The sequence below is a fragment of the Orcinus orca genome, unplaced genomic scaffold, assembly GCF_937001465.1.
Source record: "Orcinus orca unplaced genomic scaffold, mOrcOrc1.1 scaffold_302, whole genome shotgun sequence".
NCBI lineage: Eukaryota > Metazoa > Chordata > Mammalia > Artiodactyla > Delphinidae > Orcinus > Orcinus orca.
This window is the reverse complement of record NW_026043844.1, coordinates 49,093-65,072: the sequence shown is the minus strand read 5'-3', so window position 1 is coordinate 65,072 and position 15,980 is coordinate 49,093. Positions and strand designations below refer to the sequence as shown.

Genomic DNA, 15,980 nt, shown 5'->3' with positions numbered 1-15,980 from the left:
GGCCGGGCCGGCGGGGAGCGCCCCCGCCGGCGCGCGCCGTGGTGGGAGGGGCCTGAGGAGGTGGGGCCTGCCGCGGGGCCCGGCGGGGGCGGAGCCGGCGGCCCCCGCCGCGGGCGAGTAAAGGAGAAGGCGGGCGGAGCGGGAGGCAAAAAGCCTACAGCACCCGGTATTCCCAGGCGGTCTCCCATCCAAGTACTAACCAGGCCCGACCCTGCTTAGCTTCCGAGATCAGACGAGATCGGGCGCGTTCAGGGTGGTATGGCCGTAGACGGGGGCGGGGGCCGCGGGCTGCCTCTTGAGGCCCAGTTTCGCTGGCGCTGGCGCCTTAACGCCAGCCTGGCGGCCGGCCCGCCCCGGCAGGGCCCCCTCGCCCGCCCAGGCAGGGGGAACGGAGGTCTCGGGTATCGGGCGGCGGCGGAGGGTTTGGCGACCACCTCCCAGCCCAGGGCGGCCGTGACCCAGCAAACCCTTCGGCGCTTGGCGCCCCGCCCAAGATCCCGCACGTCGCTCACAGGGACGTGGCCCCGGAGGCTTCAGGGCCCGGGGCCCGCGGTCCCTTGGGCATCGGCCCTGCCGGCCCACGCGGCGCTAGGCGCAGCCCGGCCGCAGCCCGGGCCGGCCCTCCTGCCCGACGGCAGCTGGCCCGAAGCCACTGGGAGCCACCATTGAGTCGCCACGGCCCCTCAGCCCCGGCAAGGCCACCCTTGCCCCCACACCCCCCGCCGAGCTCAGGACCCCGCCCCTGGTGGCCGGCAGGCCCGGGGAAGCGGCCCCTGCCCTCGATCCCGCTCCCGCACCCGGCCGCGGTGACACGCCAGCGGGGCGGGGTGGGGGTGGGGGGCTTTTGTCGGAGGGAGCTGTGGAGGGACACACCGGCACACAGGTGGCGGCGCCGGGGCTGGGCGCCGGTGGGGGCGGCCAGGTGCAGGTCGAGGGGCTCGCGGGCCGAAAGGACGGCAAGTGGGCCCGCGGCGGAGTCTGGGTCCGGGCCAGCCACCCCGGGAGCGTCTGGGGTGCGGCTGCCTTCCAGGGCCGCCTTCTGGCCGGCCGGGCCGGCGGGGAGGGCCCCCGCCGGCGCGCGCCGTGGTGGGAGGGGCCTGAGGAGGTGGGGCCTGCCGCGGGGCCCGGCGGGGGCGGAGCCGGCGGCCCCCGCCGCGGGCGAGTAAAGGAGAAGGCGGGCGGAGCGGGAGGCAAAAAGCCTACAGCACCCGGTATTCCCAGGCGGTCTCCCATCCAAGTACTAACCAGGCCCGACCCTGCTTAGCTTCCGAGATCAGACGAGATCGGGCGCGTTCAGGGTGGTATGGCCGTAGACGGGGGCGGGGGCCGCGGGCTGCCTCTTGAGGCCCAGTTTCGCTGGCGCTGGCGCCTTAACGCCAGCCTGGCGGCCGGCCCGCCCCGGCAGGGCCCCCTCGCCCGCCCAGGCAGGGGGAACGGAGGTCTCGGGTATCGGGCGGCGGCGGAGGGTTTGGCGACCACCTCCCAGCCCAGGGCGGCCGTGACCCAGCAAACCCTTCGGCGCTTGGCGCCCCGCCCAAGATCCCGCACGTCGCTCACAGGGACGTGGCCCCGGAGGCTTCAGGGCCCGGGGCCCGCGGTCCCTTGGGCATCGGCCCTGCCGGCCCACGCGGCGCTAGGCGCAGCCCGGCCGCAGCCCGGGCCGGCCCTCCTGCCCGACGGCAGCTGGCCCGAAGCCACTGGGAGCCACCATTGAGTCGCCACGGCCCCTCAGCCCCGGCAAGGCCACCCTTGCCCCCACACCCCCCGCCGAGCTCAGGACCCCGCCCCTGGTGGCCGGCAGGCCCGGGGAAGCGGCCCCTGCCCTCGATCCCGCTCCCGCACCCGGCCGCGGTGACACGCCAGCGGGGCGGGGTGGGGGTGGGGGGCTTTTGTCGGAGGGAGCTGTGGAGGGACACACCGGCACACAGGTGGCGGCGCCGGGGCTGGGCGCCGGTGGGGGCGGCCAGGTGCAGGTCGAGGGGCTCGCGGGCCGAAAGGACGGCAAGTGGGCCCGCGGCGGAGTCTGGGTCCGGGCCAGCCACCCCGGGAGCGTCTGGGGTGCGGCTGCCTTCCAGGGCCGCCTTCTGGCCGGCCGGGCCGGCGGGGAGGGCCCCCGCCGGCGCGCGCCGTGGTGGGAGGGGCCTGAGGAGGTGGGGCCTGCCGCGGGGCCCGGCGGGGGCGGAGCCGGCGGCCCCCGCCGCGGGCGAGTAAAGGAGAAGGCGGGCGGAGCGGGAGGCAAAAAGCCTACAGCACCCGGTATTCCCAGGCGGTCTCCCATCCAAGTACTAACCAGGCCCGACCCTGCTTAGCTTCCGAGATCAGACGAGATCGGGCGCGTTCAGGGTGGTATGGCCGTAGACGGGGGCGGGGGCCGCGGGCTGCCTCTTGAGGCCCAGTTTCGCTGGCGCTGGCGCCTTAACGCCAGCCTGGCGGCCGGCCCGCCCCGGCAGGGCCCCCTCGCCCGCCCAGGCAGGGGGAACGGAGGTCTCGGGTATCGGGCGGCGGCGGAGGGTTTGGCGACCACCTCCCAGCCCAGGGCGGCCGTGACCCAGCAAACCCTTCGGCGCTTGGCGCCCCGCCCAAGATCCCGCACGTCGCTCACAGGGACGTGGCCCCGGAGGCTTCAGGGCCCGGGGCCCGCGGTCCCTTGGGCATCGGCCCTGCCGGCCCACGCGGCGCTAGGCGCAGCCCGGCCGCAGCCCGGGCCGGCCCTCCTGCCCGACGGCAGCTGGCCCGAAGCCACTGGGAGCCACCATTGAGTCGCCACGGCCCCTCAGCCCCGGCAAGGCCACCCTTGCCCCCACACCCCCCGCCGAGCTCAGGACCCCGCCCCTGGTGGCCGGCAGGCCCGGGGAAGCGGCCCCTGCCCTCGATCCCGCTCCCGCACCCGGCCGCGGTGACACGCCAGCGGGGCGGGGTGGGGGTGGGGGGCTTTTGTCGGAGGGAGCTGTGGAGGGACACACCGGCACACAGGTGGCGGCGCCGGGGCTGGGCGCCGGTGGGGGCGGCCAGGTGCAGGTCGAGGGGCTCGCGGGCCGAAAGGACGGCAAGTGGGCCCGCGGCGGAGTCTGGGTCCGGGCCAGCCACCCCGGGAGCGTCTGGGGTGCGGCTGCCTTCCAGGGCCGCCTTCTGGCCGGCCGGGCCGGCGGGGAGGGCCCCCGCCGGCGCGCGCCGTGGTGGGAGGGGCCTGAGGAGGTGGGGCCTGCCGCGGGGCCCGGCGGGGGCGGAGCCGGCGGCCCCCGCCGCGGGCGAGTAAAGGAGAAGGCGGGCGGAGCGGGAGGCAAAAAGCCTACAGCACCCGGTATTCCCAGGCGGTCTCCCATCCAAGTACTAACCAGGCCCGACCCTGCTTAGCTTCCGAGATCAGACGAGATCGGGCGCGTTCAGGGTGGTATGGCCGTAGACGGGGGCGGGGGCCGCGGGCTGCCTCTTGAGGCCCAGTTTCGCTGGCGCTGGCGCCTTAACGCCAGCCTGGCGGCCGGCCCGCCCCGGCAGGGCCCCCTCGCCCGCCCAGGCAGGGGGAACGGAGGTCTCGGGTATCGGGCGGCGGCGGAGGGTTTGGCGACCACCTCCCAGCCCAGGGCGGCCGTGACCCAGCAAACCCTTCGGCGCTTGGCGCCCCGCCCAAGATCCCGCACGTCGCTCACAGGGACGTGGCCCCGGAGGCTTCAGGGCCCGGGGCCCGCGGTCCCTTGGGCATCGGCCCTGCCGGCCCACGCGGCGCTAGGCGCAGCCCGGCCGCAGCCCGGGCCGGCCCTCCTGCCCGACGGCAGCTGGCCCGAAGCCACTGGGAGCCACCATTGAGTCGCCACGGCCCCTCAGCCCCGGCAAGGCCACCCTTGCCCCCACACCCCCCGCCGAGCTCAGGACCCCGCCCCTGGTGGCCGGCAGGCCCGGGGAAGCGGCCCCTGCCCTCGATCCCGCTCCCGCACCCGGCCGCGGTGACACGCCAGCGGGGCGGGGTGGGGGTGGGGGGCTTTTGTCGGAGGGAGCTGTGGAGGGACACACCGGCACACAGGTGGCGGCGCCGGGGCTGGGCGCCGGTGGGGGCGGCCAGGTGCAGGTCGAGGGGCTCGCGGGCCGAAAGGACGGCAAGTGGGCCCGCGGCGGAGTCTGGGTCCGGGCCAGCCACCCCGGGAGCGTCTGGGGTGCGGCTGCCTTCCAGGGCCGCCTTCTGGCCGGCCGGGCCGGCGGGGAGCGCCCCCGCCGGCGCGCGCCGTGGTGGGAGGGGCCTGAGGAGGTGGGGCCTGCCGCGGGGCCCGGCGGGGGCGGAGCCGGCGGCCCCCGCCGCGGGCGAGTAAAGGAGAAGGCGGGCGGAGCGGGAGGCAAAAAGCCTACAGCACCCGGTATTCCCAGGCGGTCTCCCATCCAAGTACTAACCAGGCCCGACCCTGCTTAGCTTCCGAGATCAGACGAGATCGGGCGCGTTCAGGGTGGTATGGCCGTAGACGGGGGCGGGGGCCGCGGGCTGCCTCTTGAGGCCCAGTTTCGCTGGCGCTGGCGCCTTAACGCCAGCCTGGCGGCCGGCCCGCCCCGGCAGGGCCCCCTCGCCCGCCCAGGCAGGGGGAACGGAGGTCTCGGGTATCGGGCGGCGGCGGAGGGTTTGGCGACCACCTCCCAGCCCAGGGCGGCCGTGACCCAGCAAACCCTTCGGCGCTTGGCGCCCCGCCCAAGATCCCGCACGTCGCTCACAGGGACGTGGCCCCGGAGGCTTCAGGGCCCGGGGCCCGCGGTCCCTTGGGCATCGGCCCTGCCGGCCCACGCGGCGCTAGGCGCAGCCCGGCCGCAGCCCGGGCCGGCCCTCCTGCCCGACGGCAGCTGGCCCGAAGCCACTGGGAGCCACCATTGAGTCGCCACGGCCCCTCAGCCCCGGCAAGGCCACCCTTGCCCCCACACCCCCCGCCGAGCTCAGGACCCCGCCCCTGGTGGCCGGCAGGCCCGGGGAAGCGGCCCCTGCCCTCGATCCCGCTCCCGCACCCGGCCGCGGTGACACGCCAGCGGGGCGGGGTGGGGGTGGGGGGCTTTTGTCGGAGGGAGCTGTGGAGGGACACACCGGCACACAGGTGGCGGCGCCGGGGCTGGGCGCCGGTGGGGGCGGCCAGGTGCAGGTCGAGGGGCTCGCGGGCCGAAAGGACGGCAAGTGGGCCCGCGGCGGAGTCTGGGTCCGGGCCAGCCACCCCGGGAGCGTCTGGGGTGCGGCTTCCTTCCAGGGCCGCCTTCTGGCCGGCCGGGCCGGCGGGGAGCGCCCCCGCCGGCGCGCGCCGTGGTGGGAGGGGCCTGAGGAGGTGGGGCCTGCCGCGGGGCCCGGCGGGGGCGGAGCCGGCGGCCCCCGCCGCGGGCGAGTAAAGGAGAAGGCGGGCGGAGCGGGAGGCAAAAAGCCTACAGCACCCGGTATTCCCAGGCGGTCTCCCATCCAAGTACTAACCAGGCCCGACCCTGCTTAGCTTCCGAGATCAGACGAGATCGGGCGCGTTCAGGGTGGTATGGCCGTAGACGGGGGCGGGGGCCGCGGGCTGCCTCTTGAGGCCCAGTTTCGCTGGCGCTGGCGCCTTAACGCCAGCCTGGCGGCCGGCCCGCCCCGGCAGGGCCCCCTCGCCCGCCCAGGCAGGGGGAACGGAGGTCTCGGGTATCGGGCGGCGGCGGAGGGTTTGGCGACCACCTCCCAGCCCAGGGCGGCCGTGACCCAGCAAACCCTTCGGCGCTTGGCGCCCCGCCCAAGATCCCGCACGTCGCTCACAGGGACGTGGCCCCGGAGGCTTCAGGGCCCGGGGCCCGCGGTCCCTTGGGCATCGGCCCTGCCGGCCCACGCGGCGCGAGGCGCAGCCCGGCCGCAGCCCGGGCCGGCCCTCCTGCCCGACAGCAGCTGGCCCGAAGCCACTGGGAGCCACCATTGAGTCGCCACGGCCCCTCAGCCCCGGCAAGGCCACCCTTGCCCCCACACCCCCCGCCGAGCTCAGGACCCCGCCCCTGGTGGCCGGCAGGCCCGGGGAAGCGGCCCCTGCCCTCGATCCCGCTCCCGCACCCGGCCGCGGTGACACGCCAGAGGGGCGGGGTGGGGGTGGGGGGCTTTTGTCGGAGGGAGCTGTGGAGGGACACACCGGCACACAGGTGGCGGCGCCGGGGCTGGGCGCCGGTGGGGGCGGCCAGGTGCAGGTCGAGGGGCTCGCGGGCCGAAAGGACGGCAAGTGGGCCCGCGGCGGAGTCTGGGTCCGGGCCAGCCACCCCGGGAGCGTCTGGGGTGCGGCCGCCTTCCAGGGCCGCCTTCTGGCCGCCTGGCCGGCCGGGCCGGCGGGGAGCGCCCCCGCCGGCGCGCGCCGTGGTGGGAGGGGCCTGAGGAGGTGGGGCCTGCCGCGGGGTCCGGCGGGGGCGGAGCCGGCGGCCCCCGCCGCGGGCGAGTAAAGGAGAAGGCGGGCGGAGCGGGAGGCAAAAAGCCTACAGCACCCGGTATTCCCAGGCGGTCTCCCATCCAAGTACTAACCAGGCCCGACCCTGCTTAGCTTCCGAGATCAGACGAGATCGGGCGCGTTCAGGGTGGTATGGCCGTAGACGGGGGCGGGGGCCGCGGGCTGCCTCTTGAGGCCCAGTTTCGCTGGCGCTGGCGCCTTAACGCCAGCCTGGCGGCCGGCCCGCCCCGGCAGGGCCCCCTCGCCCGCCCAGGCAGGGGGAACGGAGGTCTCGGGTATCGGGCGGCGGCGGAGGGTTTGGCGACCACCTCCCAGCCCAGGGCGGCCGTGACCCAGCAAACCCTTCGGCGCTTGGCGCCCCGCCCAAGATCCCGCACGTCGCTCACAGGGACGTGGCCCCGGAGGCTTCAGGGCCCGGGGCCCGCGGTCCCTTGGGCATCGGCCCTGCCGGCCCACGCGGCGCTAGGCGCAGCCCGGCCGCAGCCCGGGCCGGCCCTCCTGCCCGACGGCAGCTGGCCCGAAGCCACTGGGAGCCACCATTGAGTCGCCACGGCCCCTCAGCCCCGGCAAGGCCACCCTTGCCCCCACACCCCCCGCCGAGCTCAGGACCCCGCCCCTGGTGGCCGGCAGGCCCGGGGAAGCGGCCCCTGCCCTCGATCCCGCTCCCGCACCCGGCCGCGGTGACACGCCAGCGGGGCGGGGTGGGGGTGGGGGGCTTTTGTCGGAGGGAGCTGTGGAGGGACACACCGGCACACAGGTGGCGGCGCCGGGGCTGGGCGCCGGTGGGGGCGGCCAGGTGCAGGTCGAGGGGCTCGCGGGCCGAAAGGACGGCAAGTGGGCCCGCGGCGGAGTCTGGGTCCGGGCCAGCCACCCCGGGAGCGTCTGGGGTGCGGCTGCCTTCCAGGGCCGCCTTCTGGCCGGCCGGGCCGGCGGGGAGCGCCCCCGCCGGCGCGCGCCGTGGTGGGAGGGGCCTGAGGAGGTGGGGCCTGCCGCGGGGCCCGGCGGGGGCGGAGCCGGCGGCCCCCGCCGCGGGCGAGTAAAGGAGAAGGCGGGCGGAGCGGGAGGCAAAAAGCCTACAGCACCCGGTATTCCCAGGCGGTCTCCCATCCAAGTACTAACCAGGCCCGACCCTGCTTAGCTTCCGAGATCAGACGAGATCGGGCGCGTTCAGGGTGGTATGGCCGTAGACGGGGGCGGGGGCCGCGGGCTGCCTCTTGAGGCCCAGTTTCGCTGGCGCTGGCGCCTTAACGCCAGCCTGGCGGCCGGCCCGCCCCGGCAGGGCCCCCTCGCCCGCCCAGGCAGGGGGAACGGAGGTCTCGGGTATCGGGCGGCGGCGGAGGGTTTGGCGACCACCTCCCAGCCCAGGGCGGCCGTGACCCAGCAAACCCTTCGGCGCTTGGCGCCCCGCCCAAGATCCCGCACGTCGCTCACAGGGACGTGGCCCCGGAGGCTTCAGGGCCCGGGGCCCGCGGTCCCTTGGGCATCGGCCCTGCCGGCCCACGCGGCGCTAGGCGCAGCCCGGCCGCAGCCCGGGCCGGCCCTCCTGCCCGACGGCAGCTGGCCCGAAGCCACTGGGAGCCACCATTGAGTCGCCACGGCCCCTCAGCCCCGGCAAGGCCACCCTTGCCCCCACACCCCCCGCCGAGCTCAGGACCCCGCCCCTGGTGGCCGGCAGGCCCGGGGAAGCGGCCCCTGCCCTCGATCCCGCTCCCGCACCCGGCCGCGGTGACACGCCAGCGGGGCGGGGTGGGGGTGGGGGGCTTTTGTCGGAGGGAGCTGTGGAGGGACACACCGGCACACAGGTGGCGGCGCCGGGGCTGGGCGCCGGTGGGGGCGGCCAGGTGCAGGTCGAGGGGCTCGCGGGCCGAAAGGACGGCAAGTGGGCCCGCGGCGGAGTCTGGGTCCGGGCCAGCCACCCCGGGAGCGTCTGGGGTGCGGCTGCCTTCCAGGGCCGCCTTCTGGCCGGCCGGGCCGGCGGGGAGCGCCCCCGCCGGCGCGCGCCGTGGTGGGAGGGGCCTGAGGAGGTGGGGCCTGCCGCGGGGCCCGGCGGGGGCGGAGCCGGCGGCCCCCGCCGCGGGCGAGTAAAGGAGAAGGCGGGCGGAGCGGGAGGCAAAAAGCCTACAGCACCCGGTATTCCCAGGCGGTCTCCCATCCAAGTACTAACCAGGCCCGACCCTGCTTAGCTTCCGAGATCAGACGAGATCGGGCGCGTTCAGGGTGGTATGGCCGTAGACGGGGGCGGGGGCCGCGGGCTGCCTCTTGAGGCCCAGTTTCGCTGGCGCTGGCGCCTTAACGCCAGCCTGGCGGCCGGCCCGCCCCGGCAGGGCCCCCTCGCCCGCCCAGGCAGGGGGAACGGAGGTCTCGGGTATCGGGCGGCGGCGGAGGGTTTGGCGACCACCTCCCAGCCCAGGGCGGCCGTGACCCAGCAAACCCTTCGGCGCTTGGCGCCCCGCCCAAGATCCCGCACGTCGCTCACAGGGACGTGGCCCCGGAGGCTTCAGGGCCCGGGGCCCGCGGTCCCTTGGGCATCGGCCCTGCCGGCCCACGCGGCGCTAGGCGCAGCCCGGCCGCAGCCCGGGCCGGCCCTCCTGCCCGACGGCAGCTGGCCCGAAGCCACTGGGAGCCACCATTGAGTCGCCACGGCCCCTCAGCCCCGGCAAGGCCACCCTTGCCCCCACACCCCCCGCCGAGCTCAGGACCCCGCCCCTGGTGGCCGGCAGGCCCGGGGAAGCGGCCCCTGCCCTCGATCCCGCTCCCGCACCCGGCCGCGGTGACACGCCAGCGGGGCGGGGTGGGGGTGGGGGGCTTTTGTCGGAGGGAGCTGTGGAGGGACACACCGGCACACAGGTGGCGGCGCCGGGGCTGGGCGCCGGTGGGGGCGGCCAGGTGCAGGTCGAGGGGCTCGCGGGCCGAAAGGACGGCAAGTGGGCCCGCGGCGGAGTCTGGGTCCGGGCCAGCCACCCCGGGAGCGTCTGGGGTGCGGCTGCCTTCCAGGGCCGCCTTCTGGCCGGCCGGGCCGGCGGGGAGGGCCCCCGCCGGCGCGCGCCGTGGTGGGAGGGGCCTGAGGAGGTGGGGCCTGCCGCGGGGCCCGGCGGGGGCGGAGCCGGCGGCCCCCGCCGCGGGCGAGTAAAGGAGAAGGCGGGCGGAGCGGGAGGCAAAAAGCCTACAGCACCCGGTATTCCCAGGCGGTCTCCCATCCAAGTACTAACCAGGCCCGACCCTGCTTAGCTTCCGAGATCAGACGAGATCGGGCGCGTTCAGGGTGGTATGGCCGTAGACGGGGGCGGGGGCCGCGGGCTGCCTCTTGAGGCCCAGTTTCGCTGGCGCTGGCGCCTTAACGCCAGCCTGGCGGCCGGCCCGCCCCGGCAGGGCCCCCTCGCCCGCCCAGGCAGGGGGAACGGAGGTCTCGGGTATCGGGCGGCGGCGGAGGGTTTGGCGACCACCTCCCAGCCCAGGGCGGCCGTGACCCAGCAAACCCTTCGGCGCTTGGCGCCCCGCCCAAGATCCCGCACGTCGCTCACAGGGACGTGGCCCCGGAGGCTTCAGGGCCCGGGGCCCGCGGTCCCTTGGGCATCGGCCCTGCCGGCCCACGCGGCGCTAGGCGCAGCCCGGCCGCAGCCCGGGCCGGCCCTCCTGCCCGACGGCAGCTGGCCCGAAGCCACTGGGAGCCACCATTGAGTCGCCACGGCCCCTCAGCCCCGGCAAGGCCACCCTTGCCCCCACACCCCCCGCCGAGCTCAGGACCCCGCCCCTGGTGGCCGGCAGGCCCGGGGAAGCGGCCCCTGCCCTCGATCCCGCTCCCGCACCCGGCCGCGGTGACACGCCAGCGGGGCGGGGTGGGGGTGGGGGGCTTTTGTCGGAGGGAGCTGTGGAGGGACACACCGGCACACAGGTGGCGGCGCCGGGGCTGGGCGCCGGTGGGGGCGGCCAGGTGCAGGTCGAGGGGCTCGCGGGCCGAAAGGACGGCAAGTGGGCCCGCGGCGGAGTCTGGGTCCGGGCCAGCCACCCCGGGAGCGTCTGGGGTGCGGCTGCCTTCCAGGGCCGCCTTCTGGCCGGCCGGGCCGGCGGGGAGCGCCCCCGCCGGCGCGCGCCGTGGTGGGAGGGGCCTGAGGAGGTGGGGCCTGCCGCGGGGCCCGGCGGGGGCGGAGCCGGCGGCCCCCGCCGCGGGCGAGTAAAGGAGAAGGCGGGCGGAGCGGGAGGCAAAAAGCCTACAGCACCCGGTATTCCCAGGCGGTCTCCCATCCAAGTACTAACCAGGCCCGACCCTGCTTAGCTTCCGAGATCAGACGAGATCGGGCGCGTTCAGGGTGGTATGGCCGTAGACGGGGGCGGGGGCCGCGGGCTGCCTCTTGAGGCCCAGTTTCGCTGGCGCTGGCGCCTTAACGCCAGCCTGGCGGCCGGCCCGCCCCGGCAGGGCCCCCTCGCCCGCCCAGGCAGGGGGAACGGAGGTCTCGGGTATCGGGCGGCGGCGGAGGGTTTGGCGACCACCTCCCAGCCCAGGGCGGCCGTGACCCAGCAAACCCTTCGGCGCTTGGCGCCCCGCCCAAGATCCCGCACGTCGCTCACAGGGACGTGGCCCCGGAGGCTTCAGGGCCCGGGGCCCGCGGTCCCTTGGGCATCGGCCCTGCCGGCCCACGCGGCGCTAGGCGCAGCCCGGCCGCAGCCCGGGCCGGCCCTCCTGCCCGACGGCAGCTGGCCCGAAGCCACTGGGAGCCACCATTGAGTCGCCACGGCCCCTCAGCCCCGGCAAGGCCACCCTTGCCCCCACACCCCCCGCCGAGCTCAGGACCCCGCCCCTGGTGGCCGGCAGGCCCGGGGAAGCGGCCCCTGCCCTCGATCCCGCTCCCGCACCCGGCCGCGGTGACACGCCAGCGGGGCGGGGTGGGGGTGGGGGGCTTTTGTCGGAGGGAGCTGTGGAGGGACACACCGGCACACAGGTGGCGGCGCCGGGGCTGGGCGCCGGTGGGGGCGGCCAGGTGCAGGTCGAGGGGCTCGCGGGCCGAAAGGACGGCAAGTGGGCCCGCGGCGGAGTCTGGGTCCGGGCCAGCCACCCCGGGAGCGTCTGGGGTGCGGCTGCCTTCCAGGGCCGCCTTCTGGCCGGCCGGGCCGGCGGGGAGCGCCCCCGCCGGCGCGCGCCGTGGTGGGAGGGGCCTGAGGAGGTGGGGCCTGCCGCGGGGCCCGGCGGGGGCGGAGCCGGCGGCCCCCGCCGCGGGCGAGTAAAGGAGAAGGCGGGCGGAGCGGGAGGCAAAAAGCCTACAGCACCCGGTATTCCCAGGCGGTCTCCCATCCAAGTACTAACCAGGCCCGACCCTGCTTAGCTTCCGAGATCAGACGAGATCGGGCGCGTTCAGGGTGGTATGGCCGTAGACGGGGGCGGGGGCCGCGGGCTGCCTCTTGAGGCCCAGTTTCGCTGGCGCTGGCGCCTTAACGCCAGCCTGGCGGCCGGCCCGCCCCGGCAGGGCCCCCTCGCCCGCCCAGGCAGGGGGAACGGAGGTCTCGGGTATCGGGCGGCGGCGGAGGGTTTGGCGACCACCTCCCAGCCCAGGGCGGCCGTGACCCAGCAAACCCTTCGGCGCTTGGCGCCCCGCCCAAGATCCCGCACGTCGCTCACAGGGACGTGGCCCCGGAGGCTTCAGGGCCCGGGGCCCGCGGTCCCTTGGGCATCGGCCCTGCCGGCCCACGCGGCGCGAGGCGCAGCCCGGCCGCAGCCCGGGCCGGCCCTCCTGCCCGACAGCAGCTGGCCCGAAGCCACTGGGAGCCACCATTGAGTCGCCACGGCCCCTCAGCCCCGGCAAGGCCACCCTTGCCCCCACACCCCCCGCCGAGCTCAGGACCCCGCCCCTGGTGGCCGGCAGGCCCGGGGAAGCGGCCCCTGCCCTCGATCCCGCTCCCGCACCCGGCCGCGGTGACACGCCAGAGGGGCGGGGTGGGGGTGGGGGGCTTTTGTCGGAGGGAGCTGTGGAGGGACACACCGGCACACAGGTGGCGGCGCCGGGGCTGGGCGCCGGTGGGGGCGGCCAGGTGCAGGTCGAGGGGCTCGCGGGCCGAAAGGACAGCAAGTGGGCCCGCGGCGGAGTCTGGGTCCGGGCCAGCCACCCCGGGAGCGTCTGGGGTGCGGCCGCCTTCCAGGGCCGCCTTCTGGCCGCCTGGCCGGCCGGGCCGGCGGGGAGCGCCCCCGCCGGCGCGCGCCGTGGTGGGAGGGGCCTGAGGAGGTGGGGCCTGCCGCGGGGTCCGGCGGGGGCGGAGCCGGCGGCCCCCGCCGCGGGCGAGTAAAGGAGAAGGCGGGCGGAGCGGGAGGCAAAAAGCCTACAGCACCCGGTATTCCCAGGCGGTCTCCCATCCAAGTACTAACCAGGCCCGACCCTGCTTAGCTTCCGAGATCAGACGAGATCGGGCGCGTTCAGGGTGGTATGGCCGTAGACGGGGGCGGGGGCCGCGGGCTGCCTCTTGAGGCCCAGTTTCGCTGGCGCTGGCGCCTTAACGCCAGCCTGGCGGCCGGCCCGCCCCGGCAGGGCCCCCTCGCCCGCCCAGGCAGGGGGAACGGAGGTCTCGGGTATCGGGCGGCGGCGGAGGGTTTGGCGACCACCTCCCAGCCCAGGGCGGCCGTGACCCAGCAAACCCTTCGGCGCTTGGCGCCCCGCCCAAGATCCCGCACGTCGCTCACAGGGACGTGGCCCCGGAGGCTTCAGGGCCCGGGGCCCGCGGTCCCTTGGGCATCGGCCCTGCCGGCCCACGCGGCGCTAGGCGCAGCCCGGCCGCAGCCCGGGCCGGCCCTCCTGCCCGACGGCAGCTGGCCCGAAGCCACTGGGAGCCACCATTGAGTCGCCACGGCCCCTCAGCCCCGGCAAGGCCACCCTTGCCCCCACACCCCCCGCCGAGCTCAGGACCCCGCCCCTGGTGGCCGGCAGGCCCGGGGAAGCGGCCCCTGCCCTCGATCCCGCTCCCGCACCCGGCCGCGGTGACACGCCAGCGGGGCGGGGTGGGGGTGGGGGGCTTTTGTCGGAGGGAGCTGTGGAGGGACACACCGGCACACAGGTGGCGGCGCCGGGGCTGGGCGCCGGTGGGGGCGGCCAGGTGCAGGTCGAGGGGCTCGCGGGCCGAAAGGACGGCAAGTGGGCCCGCGGCGGAGTCTGGGTCCGGGCCAGCCACCCCGGGAGCGTCTGGGGTGCGGCTGCCTTCCAGGGCCGCCTTCTGGCCGGCCGGGCCGGCGGGGAGCGCCCCCGCCGGCGCGCGCCGTGGTGGGAGGGGCCTGAGGAGGTGGGGCCTGCCGCGGGGCCCGGCGGGGGCGGAGCCGGCGGCCCCCGCCGCGGGCGAGTAAAGGAGAAGGCGGGCGGAGCGGGAGGCAAAAAGCCTACAGCACCCGGTATTCCCAGGCGGTCTCCCATCCAAGTACTAACCAGGCCCGACCCTGCTTAGCTTCCGAGATCAGACGAGATCGGGCGCGTTCAGGGTGGTATGGCCGTAGACGGGGGCGGGGGCCGCGGGCTGCCTCTTGAGGCCCAGTTTCGCTGGCGCTGGCGCCTTAACGCCAGCCTGGCGGCCGGCCCGCCCCGGCAGGGCCCCCTCGCCCGCCCAGGCAGGGGGAACGGAGGTCTCGGGTATCGGGCGGCGGCGGAGGGTTTGGCGACCACCTCCCAGCCCAGGGCGGCCGTGACCCAGCAAACCCTTCGGCGCTTGGCGCCCCGCCCAAGATCCCGCACGTCGCTCACAGGGACGTGGCCCCGGAGGCTTCAGGGCCCGGGGCCCGCGGTCCCTTGGGCATCGGCCCTGCCGGCCCACGCGGCGCTAGGCGCAGCCCGGCCGCAGCCCGGGCCGGCCCTCCTGCCCGACGGCAGCTGGCCCGAAGCCACTGGGAGCCACCATTGAGTCGCCACGGCCCCTCAGCCCCGGCAAGGCCACCCTTGCCCCCACACCCCCCGCCGAGCTCAGGACCCCGCCCCTGGTGGCCGGCAGGCCCGGGGAAGCGGCCCCTGCCCTCGATCCCGCTCCCGCACCCGGCCGCGGTGACACGCCAGCGGGGCGGGGTGGGGGTGGGGGGCTTTTGTCGGAGGGAGCTGTGGAGGGACACACCGGCACACAGGTGGCGGCGCCGGGGCTGGGCGCCGGTGGGGGCGGCCAGGTGCAGGTCGAGGGGCTCGCGGGCCGAAAGGACGGCAAGTGGGCCCGCGGCGGAGTCTGGGTCCGGGCCAGCCACCCCGGGAGCGTCTGGGGTGCGGCTGCCTTCCAGGGCCGCCTTCTGGCCGGCCGGGCCGGCGGGGAGGGCCCCCGCCGGCGCGCGCCGTGGTGGGAGGGGCCTGAGGAGGTGGGGCCTGCCGCGGGGCCCGGCGGGGGCGGAGCCGGCGGCCCCCGCCGCGGGCGAGTAAAGGAGAAGGCGGGCGGAGCGGGAGGCAAAAAGCCTACAGCACCCGGTATTCCCAGGCGGTCTCCCATCCAAGTACTAACCAGGCCCGACCCTGCTTAGCTTCCGAGATCAGACGAGATCGGGCGCGTTCAGGGTGGTATGGCCGTAGACGGGGGCGGGGGCCGCGGGCTGCCTCTTGAGGCCCAGTTTCGCTGGCGCTGGCGCCTTAACGCCAGCCTGGCGGCCGGCCCGCCCCGGCAGGGCCCCCTCGCCCGCCCAGGCAGGGGGAACGGAGGTCTCGGGTATCGGGCGGCGGCGGAGGGTTTGGCGACCACCTCCCAGCCCAGGGCGGCCGTGACCCAGCAAACCCTTCGGCGCTTGGCGCCCCGCCCAAGATCCCGCACGTCGCTCACAGGGACGTGGCCCCGGAGGCTTCAGGGCCCGGGGCCCGCGGTCCCTTGGGCATCGGCCCTGCCGGCCCACGCGGCGCTAGGCGCAGCCCGGCCGCAGCCCGGGCCGGCCCTCCTGCCCGACGGCAGCTGGCCCGAAGCCACTGGGAGCCACCATTGAGTCGCCACGGCCCCTCAGCCCCGGCAAGGCCACCCTTGCCCCCACACCCCCCGCCGAGCTCAGGACCCCGCCCCTGGTGGCCGGCAGGCCCGGGGAAGCGGCCCCTGCCCTCGATCCCGCTCCCGCACCCGGCCGCGGTGACACGCCAGCGGGGCGGGGTGGGGGTGGGGGGCTTTTGTCGGAGGGAGCTGTGGAGGGACACACCGGCACACAGGTGGCGGCGCCGGGGCTGGGCGCCGGTGGGGGCGGCCAGGTGCAGGTCGAGGGGCTCGCGGGCCGAAAGGACGGCAAGTGGGCCCGCGGCGGAGTCTGGGTCCGGGCCAGCCACCCCGGGAGCGTCTGGGGTGCGGCTGCCTTCCAGGGCCGCCTTCTGGCCGGCCGGGCCGGCGGGGAGCGCCCCCGCCGGCGCGCGCCGTGGTGGGAGGGGCCTGAGGAGGTGGGGCCTGCCGCGGGGCCCGGCGGGGGCGGAGCCGGCGGCCCCCGCCGCGGGCGAGTAAAGGAGAAGGCGGGCGGAGCGGGAGGCAAAAAGCCTACAGCACCCGGTATTCCCAGGCGGTCTCCCATCCAAGTACTAACCAGGCCCGACCCTGCTTAGCTTCCGAGATCAGACGAGATCGGGCGCGTTCAGGGTGGTATGGCCGTAGACGGGGGCGGGGGCCGCGGGC

General features: G+C 76.9%; 16 non-coding genes across 16 annotated transcripts; all 16 read right to left on the bottom strand.

Moving 5' to 3' along the window:
- Positions 1-151: 151 nt before the first annotated feature.
- On the bottom strand, positions 152-270 carry LOC125963217 (5S ribosomal RNA). The gene has a single exon (XR_007475042.1). It is a non-coding gene; the product is annotated as a 5S ribosomal RNA (ribosomal RNA).
- Positions 271-1,196: 926 nt separating this feature from the next.
- On the bottom strand, positions 1,197-1,315 carry LOC125963216 (5S ribosomal RNA). The gene has a single exon (XR_007475041.1). It is a non-coding gene; the product is annotated as a 5S ribosomal RNA (ribosomal RNA).
- Positions 1,316-2,241: 926 nt separating this feature from the next.
- LOC125963215 (5S ribosomal RNA) lies at positions 2,242-2,360 on the bottom strand. Its single transcript, XR_007475040.1, has one exon. It is a non-coding gene; the product is annotated as a 5S ribosomal RNA (ribosomal RNA).
- A 926-nt stretch (positions 2,361-3,286) lies between these two features.
- On the bottom strand, positions 3,287-3,405 carry LOC125963214 (5S ribosomal RNA). Its single transcript, XR_007475039.1, has one exon. It is a non-coding gene; the product is annotated as a 5S ribosomal RNA (ribosomal RNA).
- Positions 3,406-4,331: 926 nt separating this feature from the next.
- Positions 4,332-4,450, bottom strand: LOC125963213 (5S ribosomal RNA). Its single transcript, XR_007475038.1, has one exon. It is a non-coding gene; the product is annotated as a 5S ribosomal RNA (ribosomal RNA).
- Positions 4,451-5,376: 926 nt separating this feature from the next.
- Positions 5,377-5,495, bottom strand: LOC125963212 (5S ribosomal RNA). The gene has a single exon (XR_007475037.1). It is a non-coding gene; the product is annotated as a 5S ribosomal RNA (ribosomal RNA).
- Positions 5,496-6,429: 934 nt separating this feature from the next.
- On the bottom strand, positions 6,430-6,548 carry LOC125963210 (5S ribosomal RNA). The gene has a single exon (XR_007475035.1). It is a non-coding gene; the product is annotated as a 5S ribosomal RNA (ribosomal RNA).
- A 926-nt stretch (positions 6,549-7,474) lies between these two features.
- Positions 7,475-7,593, bottom strand: LOC125963209 (5S ribosomal RNA). The gene has a single exon (XR_007475034.1). It is a non-coding gene; the product is annotated as a 5S ribosomal RNA (ribosomal RNA).
- Positions 7,594-8,519: 926 nt separating this feature from the next.
- Positions 8,520-8,638, bottom strand: LOC125963208 (5S ribosomal RNA). Its single transcript, XR_007475033.1, has one exon. It is a non-coding gene; the product is annotated as a 5S ribosomal RNA (ribosomal RNA).
- A 926-nt stretch (positions 8,639-9,564) lies between these two features.
- LOC125963207 (5S ribosomal RNA) lies at positions 9,565-9,683 on the bottom strand. The gene has a single exon (XR_007475032.1). It is a non-coding gene; the product is annotated as a 5S ribosomal RNA (ribosomal RNA).
- Positions 9,684-10,609: 926 nt separating this feature from the next.
- On the bottom strand, positions 10,610-10,728 carry LOC125963206 (5S ribosomal RNA). Its single transcript, XR_007475031.1, has one exon. It is a non-coding gene; the product is annotated as a 5S ribosomal RNA (ribosomal RNA).
- A 926-nt stretch (positions 10,729-11,654) lies between these two features.
- LOC125963345 (5S ribosomal RNA) lies at positions 11,655-11,773 on the bottom strand. The gene has a single exon (XR_007475171.1). It is a non-coding gene; the product is annotated as a 5S ribosomal RNA (ribosomal RNA).
- Positions 11,774-12,707: 934 nt separating this feature from the next.
- On the bottom strand, positions 12,708-12,826 carry LOC125963344 (5S ribosomal RNA). Its single transcript, XR_007475170.1, has one exon. It is a non-coding gene; the product is annotated as a 5S ribosomal RNA (ribosomal RNA).
- Positions 12,827-13,752: 926 nt separating this feature from the next.
- On the bottom strand, positions 13,753-13,871 carry LOC125963343 (5S ribosomal RNA). The gene has a single exon (XR_007475169.1). It is a non-coding gene; the product is annotated as a 5S ribosomal RNA (ribosomal RNA).
- Positions 13,872-14,797: 926 nt separating this feature from the next.
- On the bottom strand, positions 14,798-14,916 carry LOC125963342 (5S ribosomal RNA). Its single transcript, XR_007475167.1, has one exon. It is a non-coding gene; the product is annotated as a 5S ribosomal RNA (ribosomal RNA).
- A 926-nt stretch (positions 14,917-15,842) lies between these two features.
- On the bottom strand, positions 15,843-15,961 carry LOC125963341 (5S ribosomal RNA). Its single transcript, XR_007475166.1, has one exon. It is a non-coding gene; the product is annotated as a 5S ribosomal RNA (ribosomal RNA).
- Between the last annotated feature and the right edge of the window lie 19 nt (positions 15,962-15,980).